The sequence below is a fragment of the Ictidomys tridecemlineatus genome, chromosome 11 (assembly GCF_052094955.1).
Source record: "Ictidomys tridecemlineatus isolate mIctTri1 chromosome 11, mIctTri1.hap1, whole genome shotgun sequence".
Lineage (NCBI taxonomy): Eukaryota > Metazoa > Chordata > Mammalia > Rodentia > Sciuridae > Ictidomys > Ictidomys tridecemlineatus.
Genome location: NC_135487.1, coordinates 130,363,236 through 130,377,370, shown reverse-complemented (window position 1 = coordinate 130,377,370; position 14,135 = coordinate 130,363,236). Strand labels below are relative to the sequence as shown.

General features: G+C 45.2%; 1 long non-coding RNA gene across 1 annotated transcript; it reads left to right on the top strand.

The window, feature by feature from the left end:
- The first annotated feature begins 10,898 nt into the window (after positions 1–10,898).
- Positions 10,899–13,726, top strand: LOC144367817 (uncharacterized). Its single transcript, XR_013427297.1, has 2 exons — positions 10,899–11,582; positions 13,104–13,726. It is a non-coding gene; the product is annotated as an uncharacterized LOC144367817 (long non-coding RNA).
- The last annotated feature ends 409 nt before the right edge of the window (positions 13,727–14,135 follow it).

The window sequence follows — 14,135 nt, the reverse complement described above, 5'->3', positions numbered from 1 at the left end:
AGGTTGGCCTTGAATTCGTGACCCCCCTGCCTGGGCCTCTCAAGTCGCTGGACTGGAGATGGGTTCCACTGTGCCCTGCTGCCTGTGGCTTCTGGCCACCAGCTGGTGCTTAGTGAAGAGCTGACAAGCGAATGAAGACTTTTCAACGTCTGCACCATCGAGAGAGTGGAGAGTAGAGGCTCTTTCTTGTTTGTCTCCTAAGAGTCAAGGGTCTGAAGAAGAGAGAACAAGTGGAGACGATTAAAAACCCAAAGCTTCCCCCAGAAAGACTGTCAAATGAGAAGACTCAGTGCAGGCCTCTAGGATGGGCTGCGGCATCTCCGTACCCAGAGGGGGAAGGCTCTCCTGCTTACCATCCACTCGACCATCGAGGGCCACACAATGCCAGCTGAAAGCTCTCTTCAGGCTCCACTGCAGAAGGGTGGCAGTGGGACGCGGGTGGAAAGTCCTTCCAGCAGGCTGCCTACACTCAGAGGTCGCCCTTTGACCTTGCCCCAGCCTCATTCCTCACGTCCAGACCTGGGGTGTGGAATCTAGAGACGCAGCTCGTGCTCCCTCTCAGGAGGCAGCCCTGAGAATGGCATTCGGGGGCTCGGGACAGCAGAGCAGAGAGCTAGCGGGGACCGAGGCCCGAGGAGATGGGGTGATTCGACCATTCTTAAGACTTGAAGTTGACTTCTACCAGTCTTGGCCTTTTTCCACAGAAGAGGGAAATAGACTTTTAGTTTCTTTAAACCACTCTTACTTAGTTAAACTCTCTGGTTTATGCAGCCAAATCTAATCCTAACTAATAGAACGGGCATTGATAGAGTGCCTTCCTATGTCAGGCATTTTATACACATTACCTCTTTTAAAAAAAAAAAAGTGTTTGTTGGGGCTGGGGTGGTGGCTCAGTGGTAGAGCACTTTCCTAGCATGCATGAGGCATTGGGTTCTATCCCCAGGACCACATAAATGTAAAATAAAGATATTGTGTCCACCTAAAACAAAACAAAACAAAACAAAAAGTGTTTTAAAAAAAAGAGTTTGTAGTACTGGGGATTTAATCCAGGGTGCTCTACCACCGAGCTGCATCTCCAGCCCTTTTTATTTTTTATTTTGAGACAAAGTCTTGTTAAGTTGCTAAGGCTGGCCTCAAACCTGTGATCCTCCTACCTCCACCTCCCAAGTCTCTGGTAGGCATCACTTCACCTGGCTCACATTGTCTCTTTTTATCTTCATTAAAGTGCTACCAAAATTGACCAGATTGCCATTCGCTGGCCGTGGGTAAGCTACTTCACCTCTATGTGCCTCAATTTCCTCATTTATAAAATAAGGGTAATGACAGCACCTTCTCATAGAGCTGTGAAGACCACACATAGTCCTAACCATGAAGTACTGGAACTATGCTTGACTTAGAGTGAGTGCTCAGTGTTAGACCAAATGGTTTTAGCAATCATACAATCATCAGAGACCGGATTGTTTCTCAGAAAGTTACAGTCACTGGTTTAAGGTGGCACAGAAAATGGGAGAGCCAAGATTCAAACCCAGGCCTGTGTAACTTTTAAAACTGCATTTCCTCACTGCATTTAGAAAGGACCCAAAGTTAATAGAATGGGGGGCGGGGGCTGGAGCCCAGATGCATGAATGAAATCCTGCCTTTCACCCCTGTGTAACTGGGTGGGTCTTCCCAGTGGAGTAGCCGAGTCCCTGTCGCCCTCTTGTGGCTGTAGGCCTCGAGTGCACTCTTGGCAGTAGAGGAAGAGGCCAGAAAGGGAAGGCGAAAGTCAGTCACAGGCTTGGACTCTCTATGGAAGCTCAGCAAAGAAAACTGTAGGTGAGGCTAGAGCCTACAGGATGGGAGAAAAGTCTTTGCAGGTACTCTTCTGACAGCAGATTAATAGACATAATATATAAAAGACTCAAAAAATTCAAGAAAGCCAAAAACTCAATCAATAAATGGGCAGATGGCTGGGCACAGTGGCAAAATATCTGTAATCCTAGTAACTTGGGAGGCTGGGGCAGGAGGATCATAAGTTAGAGGCCAGCTAGGAAACTTGTTAAGACCCTGACTAAAAATAAAACAAAACAGACTGGGGATGCAGCTCAGTGGTAGAGCATGTAGGAGTTCTTGGGTTCAATCCCCTAACTGGGCAGACTAACTGAACAGGTACTCCTCAAAAGAAGATGTACAAATGGCCAATAATTATATGAAAAAGTGTTCAACATCTTCAACCATTAGGAAAATGCAAATCAAAACTATTTTGAGCCAGGTGCAGTGGCGCATGCCTGTAATCCCAACAGATTGGCAATCTGAGGCAGGAGGACCACAAGTTCAAAGCCAGCCTCAGTAAAAGCAAGGTGCTGAGTGAGACCGTGTCTCTAAATAAAATATAAAATAGAGTTGGGGATGTGGCTCAGAGGTTGAGTGCCCCTGAGTTCAATCTCCAGTACCAAACAAACAAACAACAACAACAACAACAAAAACCCCAAACCCTACTTTGAAGCCTGGATCAATGGTTAAGTACCTCTGGGTTCAATCCCCAATCTCCAAAATAAAAAAAAAACTACATTGAGATTCCATCTTACCCCAGTCAGAATGGCAATCATCAATAATATAACAATAAACGCTGGCAAGGTTGGGCAGGGCTCTTATACATTGCTGGTGGGAATGTAAATTAGTATAGCCACTATGGAAATCGAGACGGTGGTTCCTCAAAAAACTAAAAGTAGCCCAGAGTGCTGATATGCCCCTGTAATCCCAGCTATTCAGGAGGACTGCAAATAGGAGGTCTGCAAATTGGATGCCAGCCTTGACCCTTTAGTGTGACCCTGTCTAAGATAAAACATTTTAAAGATGCTGGGACTGTAGCTCAGTAGAAGAGTGCCCCTGGGTTCAGCCTCCAGGACTGGGGTGGAGAAGAACAGCAGTAAAAAATACAACTACCAAATGATCCAGCTATACCACCCCTTGGAATATATCTGGAGGAATTAAAGTCAGCACACTACCAGGACACCTACATATGCACATTTATCATAGCAGGATTCACAATTACCAAGGTATGGAATCAGCCAAGGTACCCATCCACAGATGAGTGGATAAATAAAACGTGGTATTTTTACACAATGAAAGAAGAATGAAATCATGTCATTTGCAGGAAAATTAATGGAACTGGAGGACATCACGTTAAGTGATATAATCCAGACTCGGAAGGACAAGTATTCCATGCTTTCTCTCATCTGTGGAATACGGGCAGGGGAGACAATATGAAATAGAAAAAAGAATATTAGAGAAGAGGAAAAGGACCAGGGAAGGGGAGGAGAGGGTAGGGAAGGTAATGGGGGAGGGGGGAAGATCAATATGTTATATGCACAAATCTGCCGCAATGAAACTCATTCTGCTTTCCTTTTTTTTTCCCTTTGGTTTTGGGGATTGAACCCAGGAGCACTTTACCACTGAGTCACATCCCACACCTTTCTATTTTGTTTTTGGTACTGGGGATTGCACTCAGAGGTGGGTGCTCAGTATGTGTGAAGCCAGCTCAACCACATCCCAGCCCTTTTTTATATTTTATTTGGAGACAGGGTCTCACAGAGTGGCTTAGGGCCTGGCTAAATTGCTGAGGCTGGCTTTGAACTCGGGATCTTTCAGAGCCGCTGGGATTACGGGCTTGTGCCACAGTGCCCAGCCCTTTCTGTTTTTTTATTTTGAGACAAGGCCTCAATAAATTGCCAAGGCTGGCCTTGAATTTGTGACCTTCCTGCCTCAGCACCCAGCTGCTGGGATTACAGGCATGCGCCGCTGCACCTGGCTTGAAACGCTTTATCCTGTGTGGTCAGTGTGTGCCAATAAAAAAAAAAAAGAGAGAGAGAGAGAGAGAGAGAGAGGGGCTGGGTTGTGGCTCAGGGGCAGAGCGCTTGCCTTGCGTGAAGGAGGCACGGGTTCATTCCCCAGCACCACATTAAACAAAACTAAATAAACAAAATAAAGGTATTGTGCCTATCTACAACTAAAAATATTAAAAAGAGAGAAAGAGAGAGAAAGAGAAGGAAGCCAACTAGCAAGATCAAGAGAATTTTGCTTAGTTCAGTGCTCAGCTTCCTGTGTGTGTGTGCATGTGCGTGTGTGTGTACGTACCCAGGGCTTCACACATACTAAGCACCCACAGCACCACTGAGCCATGCCCCCTGCCTTCAGTGCTCGGCTTCTGAGTCCCAAGTCCATTCCCAGCCTCCCATAAAAATGAGGCCCAGAAGACTACAAGCAGCTGATAACACTTTCCTGCAAGCATGAGGTGGGGCTCTCCAGAGAAGAAACAGGGGATAAAGTCCCTTCCCCCAAAGAACTCATCATATAATTAAGCCTTTCTCTAACCACAGACAGACTTGCCTGGAGTTCAGAGAGGGACTGGAAGACACCCCGGTTGTGTGCCTGCTGCTCTCTGTGTGCCCCCGGGGCAAGGTATTTAACTTTCTGCAGACTTCACCTTCATGACTTACAAAGAGGGAAATAGTACTACTTCCCTGTAAGGTCATTATGAAAATTAAATGAGGTAACATTTGTCAAGTAATTAGAATAGTAATTAAGCAAGTGCTTAAGTGTTTTTAAATAAATAAACATACACTGAATAATTAGAGATTTCAAAATAACATAAGTGAAATAGTCATCATGTGGTTTAGCTCAGTAAGAATTCAGAAACAGGGAAAGTGGGGCTGGTGATGTATTTCAGTGGTAGGTGGGCTAGGCCCTGTGTCCATCCCCAGCATGAAAGACAGAAAGACAGACAGAGGAGGAGGAGGAGGAGGAGGAGGGGTGGGGGAGGAAGAGGAAGAGGAGGAAAGAAGCCAGGTACCTTGGGACACACCTGTAATCCCAGCAGCTCAGGAGGCTCCTGTGTTAAATTCCCAGTCCAGGAGGAGGAGGAGGAGGAGGAGGAGGAGGAGGAGGAGGAGGAGGAGAAGGAGGAGGAGGAGGAGAAGGAGGAGGAAAGGATTGGTTGGTTTCAGTGAAGGAGTGGTGCAGCGGGATCTGGAGATGGACAGGCAAAGACATGAAGGCAGAAACTGGCACTGGATGGGCGCAGGTGAAACAGAGAGTGAGAAGATGTGGTAGAGGCATTAGGACTGGGGAGCAGGGAGCCCTAAGTTTGAGACCCGATTGACTGCAAACTAGATTTGCTGTAATAGGCAATGGGGAGGCGTTGAGACTTTTCAGAGGGAAATGATTTGATGAAAGTGGTGTTTTAGGGAAGATTCATTGGGCAATAGTTTTCCAGAAAGACTAGAAAAGAGTAGAAGGTAAAGAGGTAGTTGCGGTAATTTCTGGCCCTGAGGTGGTTAGGAGCTAATTCAGTGTTGCTTACGACATAGAGGAGATCAGAAGGATTTGAGAGATACATGCTTCTGCATTTATTTTTAGAAAATCAAGGTAAGATTATACTTAGAGTAAAAAACTAAATGACACATAGATGTTTTAAATCAAATACAAGTCTCCCTTCTTTTCAAGACCTCCAGTCTAGCTGGACACAGTGGCACACACCTGTAATCCCAGCAGCTCCAGAGGCTGAGGAAGGAGGATGGTAAGTTCAAAGCCAGCTTCAGCAATTTAGCAAGGCCCTAAGCAACTTAGAAAGACCTTGGCGCAAAATGCAGAAAAGGGTTGGGGATGTGGCTCAGTGGGTTCAATCCCTGGTATTAAAACAACAACAACAAGTCTAATACACACACAGAGTTGACTTTTGTGTGTGTGTACGTGTGGCACTAGGGATGGAATCCAGGACACTCTGCCACTGAGCTACATTCCCAGCCTTTTTTTTAAATTTTGAGATAAAGTCTCACTAAATTGTCAAGACTGGTCCTGAACTTGTGATCCTCTTGCCTCAGCCTCCTAAGTAGCTGGGATTACAGGCGCGTGCCACTGAGTCCAGCAAGTTGACTCTTTTTATTCTTGGTATTTGTGTTCTATACAGTTGCCACCAGCACTGAATTACCAAATATTTGCACTGGGGGGAATTCAAGGTTAAGTTCTTGCAAGCTTGTGGTTACAGTATTTCCAACTGATCAATACCTATGCCATGTTTCCATTTAAAGATACCTATTTAAAATGCTGGGGTTGTGGCTCAGTGATAGAGCACTCGCCTTGCATGTGAGAGACCCTGGGTTCGATCCTCAGCACCACATAAAAATAAATAAACAAAATAAAGATATTGGGTCAATGTATAACTAAAAAAAATAAAAATTAAAGATACCTATTTAATATGTATTGTCGATTCACTGATGTTAAATTCACAACCAACATCACTGTAGCTCGTGTGCTGAACAAAGTTTATCAAGCACAAGTATTTTCTCTATAAGGCACAGCACAGCCTTCTTGGGCTCTGGTACAGGAGGCAGAACTTGAGCACATTTGGGGGCATTTTGTCTGTTTTTTTGTTCTGCAGGACAGGAGTCAAACCCAGGGGTGCTTTACCATTGAGTCAAATCCCCGGGACTTTTTATTTTTTATTTTGAGACAGGATTTCTCCAAGTTACCCAGGTTGGCTCTGAACTTTCGATCCTCCTGCCTCAGTCTTCCCATTGCTGGGATGACCGGTGTGTACCAATGCACCTGGCTTGGGGGACATTTAAAATAATGGAATCACCCCTCCAGAAGCATAAAAAATATACCACTTATAAAACCACAAAAGGGACACTGTTTACAGTGTAAGAGCTGAAACAAGAAGATGGAATGTCACCTTATCTGACAAGCTGCTGACATGACTGTCCGGTGACTCAATTTTTTTTTTTGGCCTTTCTGTGCATGTCCATGTGGATCATGAAAACACTATGAGTGCTAATTTGGGGGTTACAAATAAATTTTAGCAAGTAGGCAAATTGGTAAATATGGCATCAAATAATTAGGATCAACTGTATATAGAGAGAAGGCAGGCCTCAAGAGCACCTGTAATCCCAGCAGCTCGGCAGGTTGAAGCAGAATGATCATGGGTCAAAGCCAGCTTCAGCAATTTAGCGAAGCCCTGAGCAACTCAGTGAGACTCTTTCTGTGAATAAAACACAAAGAAGGGGTGAGAGCCGGGCAGTGTGGCGCATGCCTGTCATCCGAGTGACTCAGGAGGCTGAGGCAGGAGGATCACAAGTTTAAAGCCAGCCTCAGCAATGGTGAAGCTCTGAGCAGCTCAGTGAGACCCTGTCTCTAAATAAAATACAAGGTAGGGCTGAGGATGTGGCTCAGTGGTCGAGTGCCCCTGAGTTCAATCCCTGGTACCAAAATAAAACAAAATAGCACATAATGTGTACAAGTGTCACTGGAACCACACTTGGAAGGGTCTCAGGCTTGCTTGAATGCTCCTCTGTTGTTACTGTTTTGAAATTTTTAACTTGTCAACAACAGGCCCTTTATCATTTTCATTTTTGCATTGGACTGCATTTTATGTAGCTGGTCCTATATGCATGTGTGAGTGTGTATTTAATTTTATAAATGAGATCATAAATAAAAATATAGCATTCTGCTTATTTCTTCCTTTTTTAAAAAAAATTAAAAATCAATATTCTATCTTTGGAGATCTTTTTCTATTGACACAACAAATCTACTTCCTTCTAACATCCAAGGTATAGATGTATCATAATGTATCTATTGAGTCTTTTATGGATAGGCCTTTGTTTATGAATTTTTTTGCTTTTAGGAATTACATTGAGCCAGAGGCAGGGCACACACAGTCTTCTCAGTTACTCAGAGGCTGAGGCGGGAGGACCACGAACCAAGGCCAGCCTGGGCAACTTAGCAAGAGCCTGTCTTAAAGTAAGTAAGCAAGTCAATAAATAAATAAATAAAGGCTGGGGATACAGTTCAGTGGTGGAGTGCCTCTGGGTTTTAATCTCTGTAATGTGGGGAGGGTGGTTTCGAATTTACAGAAAGGTTACAAAGATATTCCAGAGGATTCCCATAAACCCATTCCAATCTCCCCAATCACTAACATTTTCCCTTAATATGGTAACTTTGTCACAATTATTGAACCCATATTGATATTGACTCTTAACTGAGATCCAAACTTTATTAGATTCCCTTTTGAATCTCGTATCCCTTTTCTGTACTAGGATCCCACCCAGGACCACATCATATAAATTTTTTTTCATAACTTCTTAGGCTCCTCTTGGTGCTGACAGTTGAGTGTCTGCTTTTTATCGTCATTCCACATCAGTTCTGACTAAGGGGAGAAAAACCCGTCTGAGATAACCAGGCCCAGATTACAGACTCAGCAAGCGGAGCCCAGCTCTCTATTCCCATCCTCCCACCTGCTTCTCTGAAACTCTCAGGCACGTTCCTCTTCCCCCATATCCACCAAGTGCCCTGTGCATTCCTTCTTTGCCCTCTGACTTCAACTTACCCAGGATTTACAGGGACTTAGAGAGGCTGCTTTTGCTAAAAGCTGGGACTCTTCGGCTGGACCTGCTGAGGCCCTGTGGGTAACTGGAAGCAAAAGGAAGGTCTCTCTGCCTTCACTTTGCATCTGTCTCCTTACTTACATTAAGTTTTGGGTCAGGTCCCTGCTCAGTTTTGCACATTAGCATGTTAATCATTTAAGGAGTGTTTATCTAAAAAGTGGTGATACAAGGCTTATTAGCCCTAGAAAATTTGCCTGACCCATCTCCTCCTCCTTCAAGACTGGGGCCAGATTTGCTGGGTGTAGCTTCAGACCCCTGGAGTGCAGACAGCAGGCTCTCAGTAGTTGTCCGGAGCCCTCCAGGAAGAGCAGAGTCAACCATCTCACAGAAACAGAATTGCCCTCTTGCAGAATCACAGGTCTGATGGGTAAACAGCAGGTGAAAATTGCCCCCAAAGTGATAAGGACTTCTCTGGAGCCACTTTGCAGAACCAGAACTGAGAGCAAGAGCAACCAGATCAGTTCAATCAAGACGGCTTAGTCACGCATACCTCTGGCCCCTACTCCAATACTTCCTCTACAATATGGCCACAGCAATTAAAGTTTCCTTTGCTGCTTCTTACCATTCCTTTTCTGCTTGTTTTCTTTTTCTTTTTCCCTTCCCCTCACTCCCGTCTCAGGCCTAGGACTCCTGGTAAGAATAATAATCCTTGGGCTGGGGGCTGGGGCTCAGTGGTAGAGCACTTGCCTTGCACACGTGAGGCACTGGATTTGATCCTCAGCACCACATAAAAATAAATAAGTAAAATAAAGGTATTGGGTCTGTGTATAACTAAAAATATATTTTTTTAAAAAATGACAAGTCTTCCTTTTTCTATGGTAAAGACTGCTTTATGGGTGGCAGTTAGTACGAGTCAATAAATGTTGATCCCCAAAGAAGAGCTCAGTTATTTATCAGAGTACTGGTCCATGGAGAGCTGAATTAAACTGAACCAAATGATTGCTGAGATGACTACAAGTCGATCCTGCTTCTTGGGAGACGAAGCCATGGCCAACAGATACTTGGCTCAAGCTGTTCCACAGCTGTAGGAACCACGGTGACTCTGCACCGAGGGCCTGGGCTACCCCACCCTCGGATGCACTGGAATTCCCTTATCCTCCTGAATCAGCTTTTGGTTGTCTGGAACTTTATTTTCAAGATGTCTGCGTGAAGCAGAGCTGATGGTCCTTTGGGCACCCTGACCTGGCAGATTCCGCAGCATCTCACCTCACTTACTGCCCACCCACCGTGCAACTGGAGCCAAGTGACAAGCCTTCCTTTGAGTCAAATACAACTTATTAGCCTTCTTTACCAAGTAGATCCCTTAACTTGCCTTATATTTGTTTACTTAATGTTTTTATTTTATTTATTATTACTCTATTATTTAAATTTTATTATTTAATGTATTTATTTTAACGTTTCCCACATTCAGAGTATCTGACAGATTTTATTAGTAGCTGGTCTCTAGTACAATTCTTTTTTTTTTTTTTTTTTTTGATACTGGGGAATTGAACCCAGGGGCGCTTAACCACTGAGGAATATTCCTTGTCCTTTTTTTGTTTTGTTTTGTTTTGAGACAGAGTCTCACTAACTTTCTCAGGGTCTCACTAATTGGCTGAAGCTGGCTTTGAACTTGTGGGCCTCAGCCCCCCCAGGTGTCTGGGATGGGTCACAGGTGTGCCGCTGCGCCTGGCTCTCTGGTCTAATTCTAAGTAAAGAGTTGCTTGTTGTAATATTGGGGAGATTGAGGGCTCTGAAAAGTGGAGGGAGGGGGCTGGGGTTGTGGCCAGTGGTAGAGCTCACGCCTGGCACGTGTGAGGCGCTGGGTTCCATCCTCAGCACCACATAAAAATGGATCATCAAGGTACTGCATCCATCTACAACTAAAAAGGAAAGCAGTGGAGGAAGGAGGTTGGGAAGGAGAATGGTCTACTGGGGGAGTTTGTGCGCCTCATTATACGCATCTTGGTAAAGGTGAAATGCGCTTTTTTTTTTTTTTTTTTTTTTTGTAGATGATTCATCTGATCTCACCACTCAAGTCCTCCTGCCCCATAGCTCTGGGCTAAAGAGCAAACAGTGTGGGACAGGGACAGAAGACCTGGAGAAAGTTGGAAGTACATGGGTAGGAGGTCGGTGCTCAGGAATTGGAGAGCTGCCTTGTTGGGAAGCAGAGGTGGCGGACAGGGGCAGGAACACCCCGTGGAGGAGCTCTGAGAGCAGGGCACGGGAAGCCGAGGAGGAGGGAGTGTGACAAGTGGGCCGCAGGGACAGAGGAGACGGAGGAGGGCTCTCCTTCCTGAGCTCGGGCAGGGGCGGGCGGGGGACGGGACCCTCAGGTAGGACCTGCTCAGAGACGGCCCATCAGGAGAAACAGGAGCGCACTTACACACTGCAAAGCCACGAGAAGGTTTTTGTGGGCAGAAGAAAATAACCAGAAGTTACTTTCTCAAAGTGGGATTTAAATTCCAGCTTTTAGTTTCCCCACAAAGGGCAGCCCACCGGTTAAGCTCAGGAGAGCAGGAATCGCTCTCCATTTTGACTTGTACTGTATTTTCCAGAGCCTAGGAAAGTGTCTGGGGTCTGGTAGGTGCTCCTCGAGTGTTGGAAAGTAGGGAGACAAGCAGGAATTAAGTCTAGAGAGTGAGAAGAGGGACTCATTATCTCTTTATCTCAGACCCCAGGGAAGACTGAGCTAGAGGCTGGAGGCGAAACCCACACCCCGTAGCCCTGGGCTGAATGACAGGAGGTCCTGAAGACAGACTGCCAGAGGGCATCTTAGGAACCCAGGGCACAGAAGTTCCACCTGCTTCCACACAGGGCAGCCAAGAGCCGGCCTGGACACCAACTGGGTGCTTTTCCCCCGTCTTTTGCAATTCAGCTGAGCCTGTGTACAATGAAAAAACACAAGTGACAGTGTGGTGACATGATTTAGGTTAATGAGCTACTGATCACCTGCCAAGTGGGTAGGAAGTTGTTTTTTTTTTTTTTCCCCTGCCCACTTTTGTAGAAAAAAAAATGTTTTGTAAATGAGTCATCCGGTCTCATTACCCAGAGTACAGATCAGTGAGCTGAGAAGAGGTCAAAGCCCAGGGAGAACATGTCTATCCCCTCGCCCACCCCCAGTTTCTGGGGGAAGGACATGCTCATTATCCTAACGGTGGGAAGGACTTCATGGGTGTAAAGGTATGTCAGAGCTGGACAGTTGTCCACTTACATTGATGCAGTTCACTACGTATCATCATTTATATTTCTTTTTTTCTTCTTTGGTACTGGAGATTTAACCCAGGGTTGCTTCACCAGTGAGTCACATCCCCGGCCCTTTTTATTTTATTTATTTTTATTTTGAGACAGACTCTCACTAAGTTGCTTAGGGGCCTCCAATAAATCAAACTTGCATTCCCCCTATCTCGGCCTCCTGAGCCACTGGGATTACAGGTGTGGGTCACCACACCTGACTCAATTATATTCAGTAAGGATATTAAAAAGAGAGAGAATCTTATGTATAAATAGATTTAATGTATAAGTAGATAAAATTTTTATACTCAGAGATGGTATACTTAATTTGTATGTGCTTATTTTACATATATATATTTATCTAATTCATCTTTATAGTCAAAGAGAAAGACATTTTGAAATAAAATCATATATTTTATACATATATAATCATATACATATGTATATATCATCATATATATTCATACTTTTTTTTTTTTTTTTTTTTTTTTTTTGCTGTGCCAGGGTCTTGCTCATGTAGGCAAGCGCTCTACCACTGAACTAGACCTCTAGCTCTAAAACAAAAAATCACTTTGTGGAAAACAAAGGACAGCCCAGGGAGACAGGATACAAATACAAAGAGTGTCACTGTAGGATTTCTAGCCAGATAAAGGAGTCACTCCCTCTCCTGGGGGTGGAGGGGAGAATTGAAGAGTAAATAGTCCTTGGCTTGGTAACCTTGGGTAAGAATGTTGTGTTCTCTGTGAACTTTCTTTCTTTCTGGTCCTGGAATCACACCCAGGGCACCAAGTGCACTACGCGAGCATGCTAACCCCAACACTGGGCTACACTCCAACCCCTGTAACTTTTTTGGGTGTGGTACTGGGGACTGAACCCAGGGTGTTGTGCACGTGAGACAAGCCCTCTGCCAACTGAGCTAGATCCCCAGCCCCTATAACTTTTTAACAGGTTGAGTCACTCCTTGAGACCAGCCTTTCCTTGTCCCCGTCAACCTCCAGAAAATTCTCCCTTTCCTAGACCAGAGAGGAAGATGGCTTTCTCCAGGGGAAGCCGTTGTTCTGGCATTCTGCAGGTGCCACTTCCTAGTCACCCTGATGTGCTACAGAATTTGAGAGATGCAGGGCAACCCACCTACTAGAAGGATCCAGGGCCTGCTTTCCTGCTCCTGGTACTCAGCAAGGAACCAGACCCTTGCTGAGGAAAACCTACTATTATCAACTTTGCTGAGGGTGTTTTGAAATGATTTCCAAAGGAATTAAAGTTAAAATAGGTGAGGATTTAAATCACTCCCCATTCGGTAGCCACCATTACAATTTAAGGTCTCTTATCGCAGACAAGATAAAACAGTCCTGGATGCTTTGCTTAATCCTGCACAGACAGGGTTGGCTCTTGATATCGACTTGAAATTCAGAAAGGTTCGAGATGTAAATCTGTGGGACGGGGTTAACAAGTCAATATTTGCTTTGTAAGCTCAGCCTGGCCTGCCTGATAGAACCCATGAACGAGAGCAGAGGGTAAAAGGCAACCAACTTCCTGAACTAACTGTCGTCAAATTTACCAAAGAGTCTTCTAAGAAGTCCAGGAGGAATGGAGCCACAGGTGACGATCATCATCTTCTCTTCATTCAGGATCTGGCGCAAAAGCCACCTCCTCAAACGGTCTTCCCTGGCCACCCTCCACATCTAGTCACCATCACGTCACTCTTTTTTTTTTTTTTTTTTTGTATTGAGTATTGAACCCAGGGGTGGACGACGACTAAGAGGCCTTGAACTTGCCCTCCTCCTGCCTCAGCCTCCCCAGCTGCTGGGATAACTGGGGTGCACTACTGGGCCAGGCTCTCTTGCTTCTTCCAATGCATCTTCATAATTCACTGTTAACTTCAAGTTAAGACCAAACTCTTTCCAGGCACACCCCAGACAGGGACTGAGCATGGTGTGTGTACCCAAGCCTGGTCACTGCTGACCAACAGGGGACTCCTCCAGGAGCTGGGTTGGGGGAGACTTTGTCACATCGGTTATGTCTGTGGCTCTCCTTGCCCAGGCCTGTTTCTTTCCCAGCTGTTATTACTCACAATAAACCTCTTCCATTCCTAACTTTGTCTCAGCATTTGCTTCCTAGAGAACCCAAACCGATGCACTGGGTAATAAAGTAATGCAAAACAGATTTAAAAAAAAAAAAAAAAGACCCAGCTATCCCACTTCTTGGCATTTTCCCCCAAGATCTAAAACCAGCCCACTCGAGCAACAGGACCACCTCGGGGTTCACAGCAGCACAGTTCACAAGAGCTAAATTATAGATCAGCACGGATGCTGTCTCAACAGGTGAATGGATTAAGAAGTTGTGGAATATGCACACAATGGAGTTCTACTCAGCCATAAAAAAAATAATGAAATTATGGCATTTGCAGGTAAATGGATGGAGATGGAGGATATCGTGCTAAGTGAAATTAGCCGGCTGGGGATGTGGCTCAGTGGTAGCGCGCTCGCCTGGCATGCGTGCGGC